Below are 15409 nucleotides of genomic sequence, written 5' to 3'. Positions count from 1 at the left end.
GTGCAGTGATAGGCACTGAGCTTGGATTTCATCCTTGTGAAATAAGAGAAAGACAAACTTTTGTCATGTCCACACACTGTGAATATCCAAAGTGAAATGATGGACCAAAAACTCCTCAGCTGTTGATCCAAGTCAACTTCCTGGCTACTGGGTGTTGAACTGGGCTGCACTGTTTTGGATTTTGTAAGGAATCTCAGGAGATTGGTGTCTTCATCTAACAGTGACTGGAGTCAAAATGAGGTTTTCCATTCATTGCAGCATTTATTGGATTAGGACTTCATTAAACAGCTGGTTAGCCATTTTCACAACCTTGATATCATCTTTCAGAGCACCCTAGAAAGGAATTTCACAAATCTCAATCCAAAAGTGATTTGGCATGCCTCAAAAAAGCAAAACAATACTGTTTATGCTTTGGCTGACATTTAGGATACCTCTAAATGCTCCAGATTTAGAGCTTCCTGGTCTATCCTGGGCCCCTCAATGCTAAGTAACTCAATGCCAGTGTCAGGTCCAGTCCTATATGCACTGTATGGCATGAGCCATTGATAATAGCTACTATGGGTTTGCTTTTTTCCCCCTCCCTCTCCATGTTAGATTACACAGAACATCTGCCATAGCCTCACGTAATAGTCCATAGGCTCTGGCCTACATTGCTGATGTCCTGATGTCTTGATATCACATGGATCAGTGACAAAAGGTGGTTAAAATAAAGCAGTAGCTAAATATTTGAAGAATACTGAATACTGCCGATCGGGGTACCAGTAAAATCTTAGTGCGTATAAACGTTTTTTTCTTAGATTCAGAAATATTAATGTATTGAACCTTACAGCCAGGTCCAGGTAATACGTGGTCAGATTTTGTCAGACTCTTTGGTACTCCTTCTACAGATGAAGAGGGCTCTGATAAGGAGGAAGCGGTTGAGTAAGTCAGACTACTGGGATCAACAAAGATTTTAAGGACTTGGTCTGACATACCATAGCTTTCCTCTAAAACTGCTTTTTTTTATTATCTTTGATGTAATCTTCTCAACTTGTGCTAGCAAGAAAGCCAGCCAGTATTTTTTGTAAAAAACAACATAAAGGTAATTGTGCAATTGAAATGATTTCCAGTTTTTGGATGTCTAAGTACATGTGTCCACTCTGAAGTCAACTGCTTTTTTATTCAGGCTACACAACTCATTTATTCATTTCTACACAACTCCTGGTGGACACAAAGGATCATGTTCCAAGCAGATTCCCCATCATGCAAGACACTTGCGAGATTACTTGTGCACACCCACAAGGTGTGAGTCATTGGTCTGATAACTACTCGTTCCTCTTGTTTTCACGGGTTTAGCAACTACCTGGTTACACCAATGCAAATGAGTGGAGGATGGCACCCATCAGATGTGAGAGACCTAATTTTCTCATCTCCACAAGTGTTAAGTGAAAGCAAACAATGGAAACAACTAGATTTATAGTTGCAGAAAAAACTTGGAAGGGAAATGAAAGATCTGACTCAGCTGGAAAATCTGCCCTTAAGTCCTTCAGTAAACTCTTCTGGTTTTTCACTTTCCTAGAATATAACTGGAGGCAAGGTTCCTAGGTACCAGGGGCAATGATAGAGCAATTACAGTGTCTCTCTGTGCTCCCTGTGCCACAAATTTTAACATTGCATAATGCTTGTCATAAAGGCTGTCTCCCATGAGGCCTGGCTGCATTATAATGGGTGTTTGCTCACTGGGCTGGGGGATCCACAGTCGCCAGACTTACCATACAGCTTTGCCTACTGACTCTAACATGCCTCAGCTGCACATGCCACAGGCATTCTTGCAGCATGGAGAATCAGAGATTAGAGGGAAATGGAGGGAAACATCTTATCTGTGTAAAAACATAGGAATGGCTATCAGGAGATAGGTCCAGTTGAGCTGGGTGTTCTGTTACCATTATTTAGGCTTTCTGTGAAGCAAATACTGGGTAAGAGACAACTTTAACATTGTGTAATGCACATAGCTTTTAATTGCAGCATGGTAGCAATGGCACCTGCTCACAGCACACATCAATCTTGTCTATAACTACCCACATCATTGCAGAACACAGTTACAACTGTCTCCTAAAAGTATATTATTTTGTTGAGTGATGAATGGCATTTGATATATTACCTATGATCAACACCCATTATGGCAAAGCTCATTAAATTTTTGACAAATCTAGTGTTGACAGCACTTTAATGTTGTTTTATTGCTTCCTTTTATCTCCACAATTTCTGTCTCTGGTTTACAGTTAATAATGAAAGACAGCAGAACTGCACTGTGCTTGAGAATCAGAAAAATAAGTATTCATATTTAAAAAGTCCCCGATTTAGGCCATAGGAACAGCAGGTACTAAACAATGCACTCATTGAGAAGGTGATTAAAGTTTAATAAAACTGTCAAGTGAAATAACCAATCTCCTTGCAAAACACTCTGTTTGCCAGGTGCTTGGATTTTAGCTGTTAAAAAATTCTCTTTCAATAGTCTGTTTAAATATGTAGCAGACTAACCTTGTGACTGCCAAGACACAATTCATTTTTTTGCATGATCTGTTGAGACTTGCAAATAAAAAAGACTGCTAAAACGATATATTCAGAAGCCACTAAAACAAGTGGTTTGCGGAATAAATGCACTATTAATTAATTGATAAAAACATTCCTATCTCTTGCAGTCCAAATTAGGCTTTAGAGCCTGGTCTTTCACCCTTGTCTTCACAGAAGTGGATTGAATTCTCCACCCATCTGGTCATCTGTAAATATCCAAACTGTGTCACTATCTGTCTGACTTGATGGAGCTTTCTAGCATTTTTTCCATATCCATATGATTATACAAAATCCAAGGCGGTAAGAAATCAAACATATACGTATGCATATAAAATCTATAGTTCCTAAAATCTATAGTCCCTATAACCATCTGAAACAACCTTTCATCACAGAACTCTATTAAACTTTAGAAATTGGTTGTTGTTAGTGGATTACTAATTATTAATCAATTTGCTATGCAGTACCTCAGGTAACATTTTAAGATTTTTTTTTACAAGTTGTATTCTCTGTAGAGCTGTAGGTGAGTTAATGCAGAATGATTCATGAATGACGTATTCCTGTGATTCTGCCCAATGTATCAGTGTGAGCACCATATGTCAAATCTTTCCTCTGTGTTCTCCAGTGGCCTCTCTGAAGAAAACAGGTCAAACAACAAACTGAGTTCCTTGAAAGTCAGGATGTTCCCAAGGGATTCAGAGTTACTTTAACGAGAGCATCACCTCGCCTCTCACAAGTTTTGCAGTGCACAGTGCACTGGGCCTCTGACTCAGGGACAGCTCTGGCCAATGGAAGAGAGAGACCTCAAATAACAAGGAAACAATTACACCCCACTGCCCTGATTTACAAAGGCAACATGGCTCTCAGAAAGACAAGCTTTGTTGGGTGCAACAAAGCTGCAATACCATGGAAATACCTCTGGAAATACCATGTGGCCTCGACTGAGAGGGGAGAAATGTCCCACTGAAGAAATCTGTCTGTGCAGCTCCCAGCAGAGCAGGCTCCTGCTTTTCCCTGCTATCAGAAGCAGCCAGAAATACCCACCCAGCCAGATGCTTGCTACATAGGAAATTAAAAGAAGAGCTAAATCTACAATGCCTTATATATCTCGGTGCTATCTGAGACATCCTGTCCTCTCCCTTTATTCTTCCCAGTGATGACTCCTTTCCTTTGCAACTTATTTTAAATTATATTGGAAAGCACTTGGGAAGAGAGTGAATGTCCTGTCTGTATTAGCTCAACTTTATGTGTGAATTTTGTGTTGCTGGTGCAAGTACTGCTACGGTTAATACACACACATATAAAAGAGCTCTCTTAATAGGACAGCATTGACTTCCCCTGCAAAAGTTCAAAACAAAGATAGCAAAATATGCAAAATTATCTGGTCATATGCATGTATAACATTTTTAATTACCCCATACTTTTTCTGTGCTTGTGACAAGACGAGTGAATTTATACAAAGCTTTGATTAGTACTGGATGGTGAGAACTGGAAAGCTTTATGAAAACACACATTTACAATTTTATCTGGAGGCACCTAAAGAAAATGAGATAAACTTAATATTTTTTCTTCCCTTGTGCTTGGCTTTTCAATAATACTACCAACATATATTGTACAATGCACAGCATTATGTATAGAAACTCACTGCAAAGTAAGGACATTAGAAAAATAAGATATGCTATATTTAAAGAAATATAATTTTGTTTCTTTATGCTTTTGACAATGAATTTGAAAAGAGTGTGCATAGCCTCTGAGTAAGGAACATGCATGACTTTTTCAGTGCACAAAAATCATGCTTTGTAGCAAGATCCATATTAACTGATATGCCTGGCATTTCACTGAATGCATTGCCAAAGTGTTTCACTGAGGGGAAACCCTGCTACCCGAAGCGGGGCTACCAGAGAGATCCATTCCTCTAGTCAACACACAGGGTTTGAATCTGCTGCCTGGTAGCATAGATCAAGATTGTGGCATTATTCTTTTTTCTTTTCTGGCCTGACCAAAAAACCAAGAAGGTATACTGAGATAAAACAAGTATTTTCAGGGAGTTGCATTTATTTTATTTCATACCAAAGGAATTTTTTTTTCTGAGAACTTGTTTTAAGACCATTGAAAAGCCTGGGAAATGACAGCCTAGGTTCATAAAATTGTTAGTGCTGGTGGTAACAATGCTGAGGTAATAAGTGACCCAAGCTAAGATGGGGGAGGCTTCATGCCAGATGTCTCCTTAACTAAGGGAATGTGAACCCTGTCCCCTTTTTGTCCTAATCACTTTATAGATTGCTCCCAGTCACCTCAGCTCCAGAGCAGTGGCCAGGGTAGACTTCTATAAAAATGTCTTCAAGTAGACAAATTAAAGTGTAAATGGAATATGACATTGGATAATGTAGTAATTTCATTTTTGGAGTAAAGAGAAAAATACCTTCTTGGCAAGAAACTTCAATCTAATGATCTAGGCCACCAAGGGCTTTATATTCATTTTGATTTTTGTATGTTAAACAACTCTTTCTGAAAAAGCTATATTTAGCAAAAGTGGAGATTTTAATGCTCAGAGTGCTATCTAAACCTGGAGCAGTTACCCTTTAATTCTTGATCTGCATTGTCTCATAGGCCTAGAATAGTCCTCAAGCCCCCATAGGGCAGAGTGTGCTAAGGAGATTATTTGAGCTCTCCGTGGTGGGAAAAAGCAAACATCATGTCCTGCTAAGACTGCCATCACCAACTTGCCCAGCGTAGCCTTATCCTGCAAAAATGAAGTGCTAGAACCCTGAGAAAGCTGCTGCCTGCAAACTGGTGCCAAAGCTTATAGGAGATTCTGATATGCAGCTTGCAGGGTCAGGATCTTTTGGCTACCCATGATCTTGAACAATTTGTTACTGCTTTCCTTCCTACTGAGAAATAGATGTTTTGGATAGAAATGTATAGGAATTGCTGCAGAAAGACATTTTCTCCTGCGAGTCTTTTGCTGCTGCATGCCAAGAGGATGAAGCAGACTGCCCTGGCCTCATGTTGGCTCAATATACCTCCTTAATCCACAACCTCACACACAGAATTCTCTCAGACCACCTTTTGTTGATTTGAAGGAAGATGAAGGATGCCATCTTTCCCTCTTGTGCTTTTATCTTGGTTGGAACAAAGGAGTTTATTCTTGTTATCTCCCTCTGGTGAGCAACAAAACATAAACCACAGGACTTAGAAAAAGCTGAAAAAGAAAAGCTGAAAAAAATGAAAAGAAAAACAAAGGGCCGTCTGCTGCTGGGACTGCAGACAGGCAAAGCTGGTGGGGTGCCCCATGCACAGCACACCCCTCTGGGCCTGTGGGGTGCCCCATGCACAGCACACCCCTCTGGGCCTAATGGATGCAAGTAAGGTGAGAGAAGAGTAGCAAAAAGATGACAAGGATGTCTCTCTCCAGTGCCCTTTGGTCTTTGTTTTAGCATTCACTAGGCACCTTCTGTGGTGCCCAGACCTGTATCTAGATTTTTTTAAAAAAAAAGAATGGTTTTGCTTAGTCTATTTCAAAGAAATTGTTACTACACCTTAAGCTCTGTATAGATTTTATCCCTACTGCTCTAAGATCCAAAATACCTGATCTTCTAACCTGCAGTGTCTTTTACTAATAGACTGCAATACCTTTGTAATTCCAACAGTGTAGCATGGCCACACATTTCTTCAGTTATGCAGCTAGTTGTAGCACTGCTGATATTAGCTACTGAGAAAGCTTCAAGCTGATGTGCAGTCATGCTAATTAGGACTAGTTTACACATCAACTAGCTTACAACTTGTAGAAACTCATAATGAAACCAAATACATGGGAGGTCACTCTCTTCCACTGGTAACAGCTTCTCTAAGCAGTCTTTTATAAATGACTGTTTATCAAGAGCCACTTTCTCTATGTGCCTATTGATATTTGTTTATTCATCACTGTAGAATATTGATGTGCAGATCCAGTGATACTAGTCTCAGAAAGAAAGAGTAAATGAGTGATGCATATTGTCTCTTTACTGTCTGTCTCCAAGTCATAAACCAAGTGTTTTTCCAGCTTTAATTAGGAAAGAGTGAAGTGATAGGATTTGTTTCATTTCTAAGAACACAGGACACTATTTTTTTGAATGAATTTAATTTTTTAAGACTTGAGTTGTTTGTAAAGGTGATGTACATCAGGAGAACTAAGGTCCAATGGCTTTCTGGCTTAGAATTTGCTTGGAGGACAGACAAGCAAACTCAAGGTGATCGCTAAGTGTAATTTAAGCTGTAATGCAGTCTCCTAATAAGACTTTATATTGATTCCGTGCAATGATGACTGCTGAAACAGATAATACTGACATATCTAGAAAACTAAAGCAATAGAAAAGATGGTATCGTCACATTATTCATTATTATTATGCCTTTTTCCAAAGGAACCACAGTAGGAAAATAAGATGGAGATAAGCAGGGTTTCAACATCATTTTGGTAATGATAATAACATCTATATAGGACATTTCATTCAAAAAAGCTTTGCACCCAGAAATTTTAATTAACTGCATACACCAGACAAAGGAATCACAGAAACTCATTCATTTCTGAGGAAAAGCACAAGCAATTCTACAACAAACATGAAGGATGAGCTGTGTAAGTCAACTTCTCTAGCTGATACACAGGACTTGCTGCTTACACTGACTCAAAACCACAGTAAGCAGCTGTCCCCAGGGCAGTGGGGAGAGGCTGGGAAATGCAAGGACTTATTATGTGGGTCTTGGCAGGGATGAAGCAAGATGGAGTTTGTCAGTTTTCAAGCAACTGCTGCTTTAGGAGCTCCCACAAGATATGCCCACCCCCACATCTCAGATGCACAGCCTCTTGGGCCCTTGCATACCAAGCTGGGCTGCACCATACCTGTTCCTGTCCCTCCCCCTGTCCTTGGCTGCCTGGCTGGGATTCCCCCCCACACCCCTCATGCCACCCAGCACTCTCACACCTGCCAGTGCCACTTCCTGACACCCCAGGTGCTCTCAGCAGAGCTGGCACCCCACATCACCTGGGCCTCTGCAGATATACAACAGTTACAGCAAACAGACCTTCCTGCAGTTTTCCTAATTAACTGATCCTTATTGTCACTTGTGCAAGAAGTGCAGAGACTTCAATAAAAAGAGAGTGGTGCCTGGAGTGCCTGTCTGCATATCCTCACCACTCCTGGACTTTCTCAAAGACCAGCTCTCAGTTCCCACAGCAGCTGTGCCCAGGGGAGCCAGGCAAAAGTGAGGCTCACAGCCAGACATCAGTGTCTTGTGCACAGGCCATCTCTTTTGAAGCTGTGGACAGCCAGCAAACCTTGAGGTATTTCATTCCTCACAAGTTCTTGATCATAATGACATTCTCATCTGATAGTTTTAAGAATGCTGACATTATAAAAGAGCAGCAAAAGATGTGCTTTAAAAGGCTACAGCCCCAGATCAACCTAGTTGCTAACATATATACGCAACAAATGACAGGGCCAAAATATTGATTCCTTAGGGAACAGTTATTCTATGGGGAAACTGAAGAAATTAGTGGTTTTATTTAATACTGTGAATGCTTGTGCACTCACTTCTTTGCAAGTACTTGCTGTTATGGTGCGTTGGAGGCATTAGCCTGTGTCAGTTACAGCCCTAAAAGAATGAGAAAGAAGAATCAAAACATCTGGGAAAAAAAAGGGCAACTGCATATGAGACATGGATTAAGCAGGTAGGGATATCCTTACACCTTCAGGATTGGGAAGCCTTTTTCTCTTCTCTTTTCAGTCCCTACACAAATCCCTTTATGTGCAGAGGACAAGTTTTCAGGAGTCACTGTGAGAATACAGCTTGGTGGCCCTGCACACCTCCTTTCTATGTGGAGATTGAAAACACCTTGGTTTTCAACTGCTTCACAGTAAACTTGTATATTTTACCTGTCTCACAGTGAGACACTGTCGGGGTTGACAGAGAACCTGTCAGCAGCCTGGCAATTAGTGACGAGGAATGTAAACAACTTTAAGGAAATATTTACTGTGATGCCGGACGGAACAAACTTAATGCAGCCCAGACCAAAGGTCACCAATCAAAATGTGCATAATATCACCAATGACAGTGTGCACAGTGTCTTCAATATCACCAATGACAAATGTGCGCAGTGTCCTCAGGTCACCAATGACAATCAGCACAGTGTCTTCTGTTTCTCCAATGAGAATATGTACAGTGCCTTATGCTAGAGACTTTTGACCAATTGTGTTGTGGCACGATAGTGTACAAAGAGTATAAAGGAAACACTTGAGAGCAATAAACAGCTTCCTGTTCACCTCACACCTGGACTACGTCTGATATCTCTGTCGCTTTGGCCGTTCTGACTTTATCAGCGACAAGACACTTCCTGGGCTATACAGAAAGCGAATCACAAAACATGAACAAGGCATTGGACATATGTCCTTTTCCACTTTCAGCTTAAGAACTCCTGGCCCAACTGCAGCCACTATTAATATCTATTAATTTACCTTTCACTGACAGCTGATAATGTCTATATAAAGTAATATACCCAAGTATCCTCAGAAATGCCAAGGCAGTGGAAAGAGTTCAAAAAGTTTATTTAGAAGGCCACAACACAAGAAACTTACAAAGTACAGTTTATGCACCGGGCCCCAGGGAGAAAAAGGCAAACTTCCTGTTCACTCCCTAGCTTTATTATCATTGGCCCCCTTGACTCTCACCAGGCTGCAACAGCCCTATAGCATTTCTGTACGTTATCTCTCTCTTCTCATGTATCAGAGAGAGAGGCTGAGAACTTCTTTTGCTATGTGAGGGGGGGAAGAAAGCATTGAAACTGCCTTTGAGAAAGTTACCTTCTAGGCAGAAAGCCTTCCTAGTGAAAACAGAGTTCCTAGCTCCCGTTACAAATTCTTCCAGAAAACAAATTACCCCTACAGTGTAGAAGGATCATTTTCCTTGATGATGTAAGCCACCATCCTCCAAATGCACATACTTCCTTGTGCACAGAAGTGTGCCTTTCTCACAATGCCTTAGTTTTGCAGAGCTGCTGTTCTCAACAAAGAACGGTGATCCATGTCCTTATTGTTAGCTTATTGTTAGCTTATGCTAGCAAAAGAAATGAACTAACTACTGCACACCCCATAAATAGCCTAGAGGGTGTATTTTAGATACTTAGGGTGCTGCTGGTGCCTTATTTTCTCTGGCAGCAGGGCTATTTTAACAAGTTCCTCACCTCCAACTGCAGTTCATCACCCCGTTAGATCTGCAGATGATGGGAACCTACCATGAATGGCATCAGTGCCATTAAAATGCCTGGCAAATCAAAGAAAAAAACCCCAGTTTTTAATGGCTTATTTTTGTTTGGCTGGTTTTTAAACCAGGATGATTTGACTGTTGAGGTAATTATGGCCTCGGCCTTTCTGCATTCCACGATGAACCAAATAGCATGAATTCTTGCATTTTTGAAGGGTGAAGTGAATATTAGTTCATTTGATCTGTGAGAAGGAAATTGATCCTACAAGTACAGACTTCAAACCAGGTGAATTCCCTAATAGCACGTATTGAGACATTGCACATAAAAAAAAAATCTAGGTTATATTAAGCTGCATAGCATGTTTTCTTAAATATTTTAATAAATTAATAATATTTGAGGGTAATAAAATAATCAGGATGGAATATAATAATGTCCCAAGCACTGAGGGAATAAAAGGTATGAAACTCATTAAAATGTAATCATTGAGATATTACCTTGTTACTTGCATTTCAATATCATACACATACTTTATCATGTAGGTTAAAGAGTTCTCAGTAATAGTTATTGGGACTTGTTTGTTTTAAATTAGCCCCAGAAGGGTTTTCCTTGTAATCCTTTTATAAAAAGGAAGGATATTAAATATTTCGATTACAATAATTCTGAAGTCTAATGTAAATTCAAGAAAACTAAAAAATACCAATTTAATTTCAGGAAAGTTTCATGTTCATGAAATTTAATACATATTTCTCCTTCATTCAAGAAGATTGAATGTAGAAAATAGTAGTTTTACTGTAATTTATTAATACAGTTTTAGAACAACAGCTGGAATAACCATGAGGTATGTCTGAGTAAAGGATGCAGCCTCCTAACCTAGAAAGAAGAATTAGCATAAGCAAAGTGGTTAACAGGTCACAAATTCTCTAGACACTTGCACAAAATCCTACAGTAGGTCCAGTTACAGCAGGTCAGTCATTACATTTAGTAAGTACCTAGGTCTCTGTATCATCATGGTCTCATATTTCTCTATGCTTAGCAAATGTACAAACAAATTCAAGCATACTGCAAAGTAATATATTACCTAGTATGTTTACCTGTGTATTCAAGGCTAAGGCTTCACACTGAGCTCTCTAAATATTGGTAACAGATCTGTGAATTTTCAGGTGATTTTTTCATTCAACTTTTACAGCTTCTGATGATGAGCTTTAATGAACTATTGACCATTGTTCCATATTATACAGCTTTTTACTATGAAATTTACTGACCTTTGCTTGATATTATCCATCTGCAGAAACTTTGGAGCTTTATGTCAGTTTCTGACGGCAGTTCTCCATTGAACTGATAAATATAAAAACTTTCCTATAAACTAAAAAGCACAGGCATTGGATTTGCAGGAGTAAAACAAGATTTTATTCTATGGGTTAGCAAGCAATGCAGTCAAAACAAGGCTGTAAAAGCAGAATTACTCAATAGAAATCTAATGATACATTTTTGCTAATAAAATCATGCTTAGGCTTTACATAATGACTTCAAGTAGATACGTCCACAGTATAACCATCAGTGTTATGCAGAAATACTGAAAATAGTTTTAAACATCTCTGTACTGTCCTATAGTCTGCAGTACAGATAGGCGCTGAGCAAAGCCTGATTTTCACTGCAGTATTATTTGATTTCAGGCTGACACCTCTGCATACTACATAGTTTTCCTGCTTTCCTTTCTGCAGTTTAGTCCATAAACTAGAGATAAGAAAGTACAGAGAGTGTCAGAAAAGGTTCTTCCAATGGTACCTCCAAGGAGAGTTAGCTGACATACATAAATAATTGAACTGTGATAGCAGCACTAAACTCAGCCCTGTTTTATGGCTGAGGCCACAGCAACAGCTCACCAAAAAAGACAATGCCGGGATCTCTTTTGGCCTCCAGATCAGGTCAGCACAATCCTAAAGGCTCTTATGATTAGTGTCACCATTGAAGTGGTGGCTAGCACCCGTGGAAAGCCACTCCTGTAAGCTTTTCCTCTTCTTTCTCCCTGCTAGGGAGCCAACCTGTCTGATGTAGCCCACAACCATTCCCATGAACTCTTTAAATGTAGCAGAGCTGATTTTCAGAAGACATCAGAAAACACTAATTTAATATTTAACTTACTTTAGTTTAAGGGTCTGAACAGTCCATGGCTTTCTTGGACTTCTCATCTGTATTCTCTGCTGTCCTTACGGAGAAGACAAGTCATTCCAGCTCAGAAGCTTCCCTGATGTTCTCTTCCTCACTGCAATCCTCAGCACAGGAATGTCAAGCAAAGAAATGTTCTAGGAAATATTATCTCATGAGTAAATCAATATATAATTTTCATACATTTAGAGACAATTTTTAAGAAGCCAGGAGTGGAATTGGAAAAAACAGAACCAATGGAAAAGACCCTTAAGATCATCAAGTCCAATCCAGCACTGCCAAGCCACTACTAGACCATGTCCCCATGTGCCATGCCTTCCTGTTTTTGAACATTTCCAGGGATGGTGATTCCATAACTTCCCTGGGCAGCCTGTTCCAGTGCTTGATAACCGTTTCAGTGAAGAATTTTTTCCTAATATCCAGTCTAAACCTCCCAGGTGCAACTTGAGACCATTTCGTCTTGTCCTGTCACTTCTTACCTGGGAGAAGAAGCTGGCCCCCACCTGGCTACAACCTCCTTTCAGGTAGTTGTAGAGAATGATAAGGTCTCCCTGAGCCTCTTTCTCCAGGCTAAACCACCCCAGCTCCCTCAGCTGCTCCTCATCAGATTTGTGCTCCAGACCCTTCGTGAGCTTCATTGCCCTTCTCTGGACATGCTCCAGTACTTCAGTGTCCTTCTTGCAGTGAGGGGCCCATAACTGAACACAGGATTTGAGGTGCGGCTTCACCAGTGCTGAGTACAGGGGGACAATCACTGCCCTGGTCCTGCTGGACGCACTGATACAGGCCAGGATACATTGCTGATACAGGCCAGGATGTCACTGGCCTTCTTGGCTACCTGGGCACACTGCTGGCCCATGTTCAGTAAGCAGGGAGAAAAATGTTGTAATGTTCTGAAAGGTGTCCTTGTCCCCTTACAGGGCGAGGCGGGAGGTGGTAGGATTATGCTTGAGGGAGATCGGTAAGGCTTGGTGGGATAGATGGAAGGAGCTTGTTAGACATTGAGAAAGACTTTGTCGAATAAGTGTTTTGTTCTGTGTCTGAAAGGAAGAAATGTTGTGTATCATCAAAACAAGCTTGTTGTAGATTATTTCATGATACTATCATAAACATATATTTCCCTCTAATGGTGTTTAAAGTAGCTTCTTAGGATTTGAAGCTGGCATCTGTTTCCCTATTCACTGTGTTTACAGATTAGCTTATTACAGACATGTTCAATAGCTTGTGCACTTTACTGACTAAGTTCAATTGCTTTCGTAATTAAATAAATGATTTTGGAAGGTTTTCTACTGAAGGAAAAAAAAAAGATAATTTTAGGAATGATTCAATGCCTGTTGAGTCAATTAAATTTTCCCATTATTATTGCCTCAAATTTTAGAGAAATGGAGTATGTACATAAAAAGAATGTATTTTATTGCACTATATTATTTACAAAATTCTTAAATAAAAGGAATCATATAATAATGCATTAGCCTGTTTTAAAATATGTAGACACATAATCAGATTTTTATCTTTTTAGATAAATGGAGGAATATACACTTCATACTCATCTGTAGGGCCAAACTATGCATCTCCAATTTAGATACCTAAGTGAAATGGTCAAATATTCAGATATGTTAGGTATTCATACATTCTTAGGCAGCACATTTCAAAACAGGACCATGCCATTTAACTGTTACAGAGCAGCCAAATTTTTCAAAAAATCTTTTAAATAACCATAGTTTTTCTCAAAGCAATGTGAATGCTGCCATCTAGCTACATAGTATCAGCATATCTTTAGTCAAGTTCTGCTAGACACAAACCTTTCCAGTTTCAGTTTGGAATAGAGCAGAATAGAGATACAAAAATTCCAATTGCACTTCTGTCAATTTAAAGAGGTGATGGCAGCATTCATTATTAAAAAGAAATTATAATATTATAAAATACTGTTTTGCATGCTGAAAGGATAAGAACAAAAAGGTTAAAATTGTTGCATGGGATGGTGAACAAATTTACAAATGCAGGATCTTATTTTTCAAAAGTTTATACATGCCTTCAGCTGAATGGAGTTAATGATTAAGTTAAAACACACACTTGGAAATTGAAGTCTAGATCTGCTTTCCCATTTGATATTCATCTACCAGAGGTCAGTATTTCTACAAAAAACTTTGTTTAACAAATATCCTTATTATCACATTTGATTCATAAACCATTTGGAAGCATTTTATAGTGTCAGCTGAACCCTCAGTATTCTCATTGTACTATTTGAGTTGTACTGTAGCTGTATGGAGCCACTTCAGGATGAATATCATTGCATGCTCAAGATGTTGATTCACCAAGCATCCTACTGAACACCTCTTTGGGTAACCAAAGGACCAAGAGACTGAAGACACATGCACAGGACTTGCCCTGATACTGACAGGGACATGGGTGGGCTCAGCATATAGACCTGGGAACTAGAAGAACTGATTTTCACATTTCATCCAGAGCATTATGTACAGAGCTGTGCAGAGTCAGACTCTTGTTTGAGTTTACTCAGTGGATAGTTAGAATCACTCTGGTTAAGTTCCTGCCCATCAGTTTGAGGAGCTTGTATTTCAAAACAATTGGAGACATACAAGTCCTTCAACTTTCTTTCCTAGGTGGAGAAAAATAATGTAATTACAGGACAGACATGCCACCAAGTTAAATACACAGTCTCTAAGTGGAAAGCTATTGGGAAAGCTATCTGCTTCCCACCTGAGAAAAAAAAATTCTGCTTCATCTAGCACACACAGAGTGGTACTCTAACTAGATTGTGAAACTTATCCAGAGACAGACAAACATAAAAGGAGAGGAAATCTACATAAGCAGATGTCTTTTAACTAGTATTTCATATATCCATACCGAACAGGACACAAAATATGACATATATCCTTGCACAGGACAAGTTAATACAATTCTCTAGTCCAAAAACTGGTCAATACCAGATTTATCAAAGGAAGATGCAAGAATACATGTTGTTATTTACAAAATAACAGCCATCAGACCCATTTTAATTCAAGCAACAGGAGATTAGTCTGAGTTTCAAATTGTGAAGAGCTGAGATTAGAAGAAAACAAGCCAGAACTGCCACGGGCAGGGTCACAGATTGCCTTATCTAAATCATTAGGAAAAGAGGTGTTTTCCCACATCATCTGTGGCATAATCTTGATGAAAATTATTCTTACATACATTATATCACAGGGCCTTAATTCTGCCAATAAGATTTTGGACTGGTACAGTTTGGGTATATGTGCTTTTGTACACACATGGACACTCACACACAGCTAATGAGAGTTACAGCTTCTTATTAAAAGATTAAAAGACTATATGCAATCAAATTACTAACTCAATTTATCACAAAGGCAAAGCCCCTTGGCCACTGAAAAACAATAGAAAAAAACAACACTTGATATCACTGGGGCTATTCATTAGTTTTCAGTTTGACACATTAGTGCT

At 39.4% G+C, this 15409-nt stretch overlaps 1 long non-coding RNA gene across 1 annotated transcript; it reads left to right on the top strand.

Moving 5' to 3' along the window:
• The first annotated feature begins 1189 nt into the window (after positions 1-1189).
• LOC135409670 (uncharacterized) lies at positions 1190-3645 on the top strand. Its single transcript, XR_010428302.1, has 2 exons — positions 1190-1387; positions 3176-3645. It is a non-coding gene; the product is annotated as an uncharacterized LOC135409670 (long non-coding RNA).
• Positions 3646-15409: the final 11764 nt, after the last annotated feature.

Source organism: Pseudopipra pipra, chromosome 2 (assembly GCF_036250125.1).
Source record: "Pseudopipra pipra isolate bDixPip1 chromosome 2, bDixPip1.hap1, whole genome shotgun sequence".
NCBI lineage: Eukaryota > Metazoa > Chordata > Aves > Passeriformes > Pipridae > Pseudopipra > Pseudopipra pipra.
Note: the sequence above shows the minus strand (reverse complement) of the source record. Positions and strands in the feature narration are given on the sequence as shown.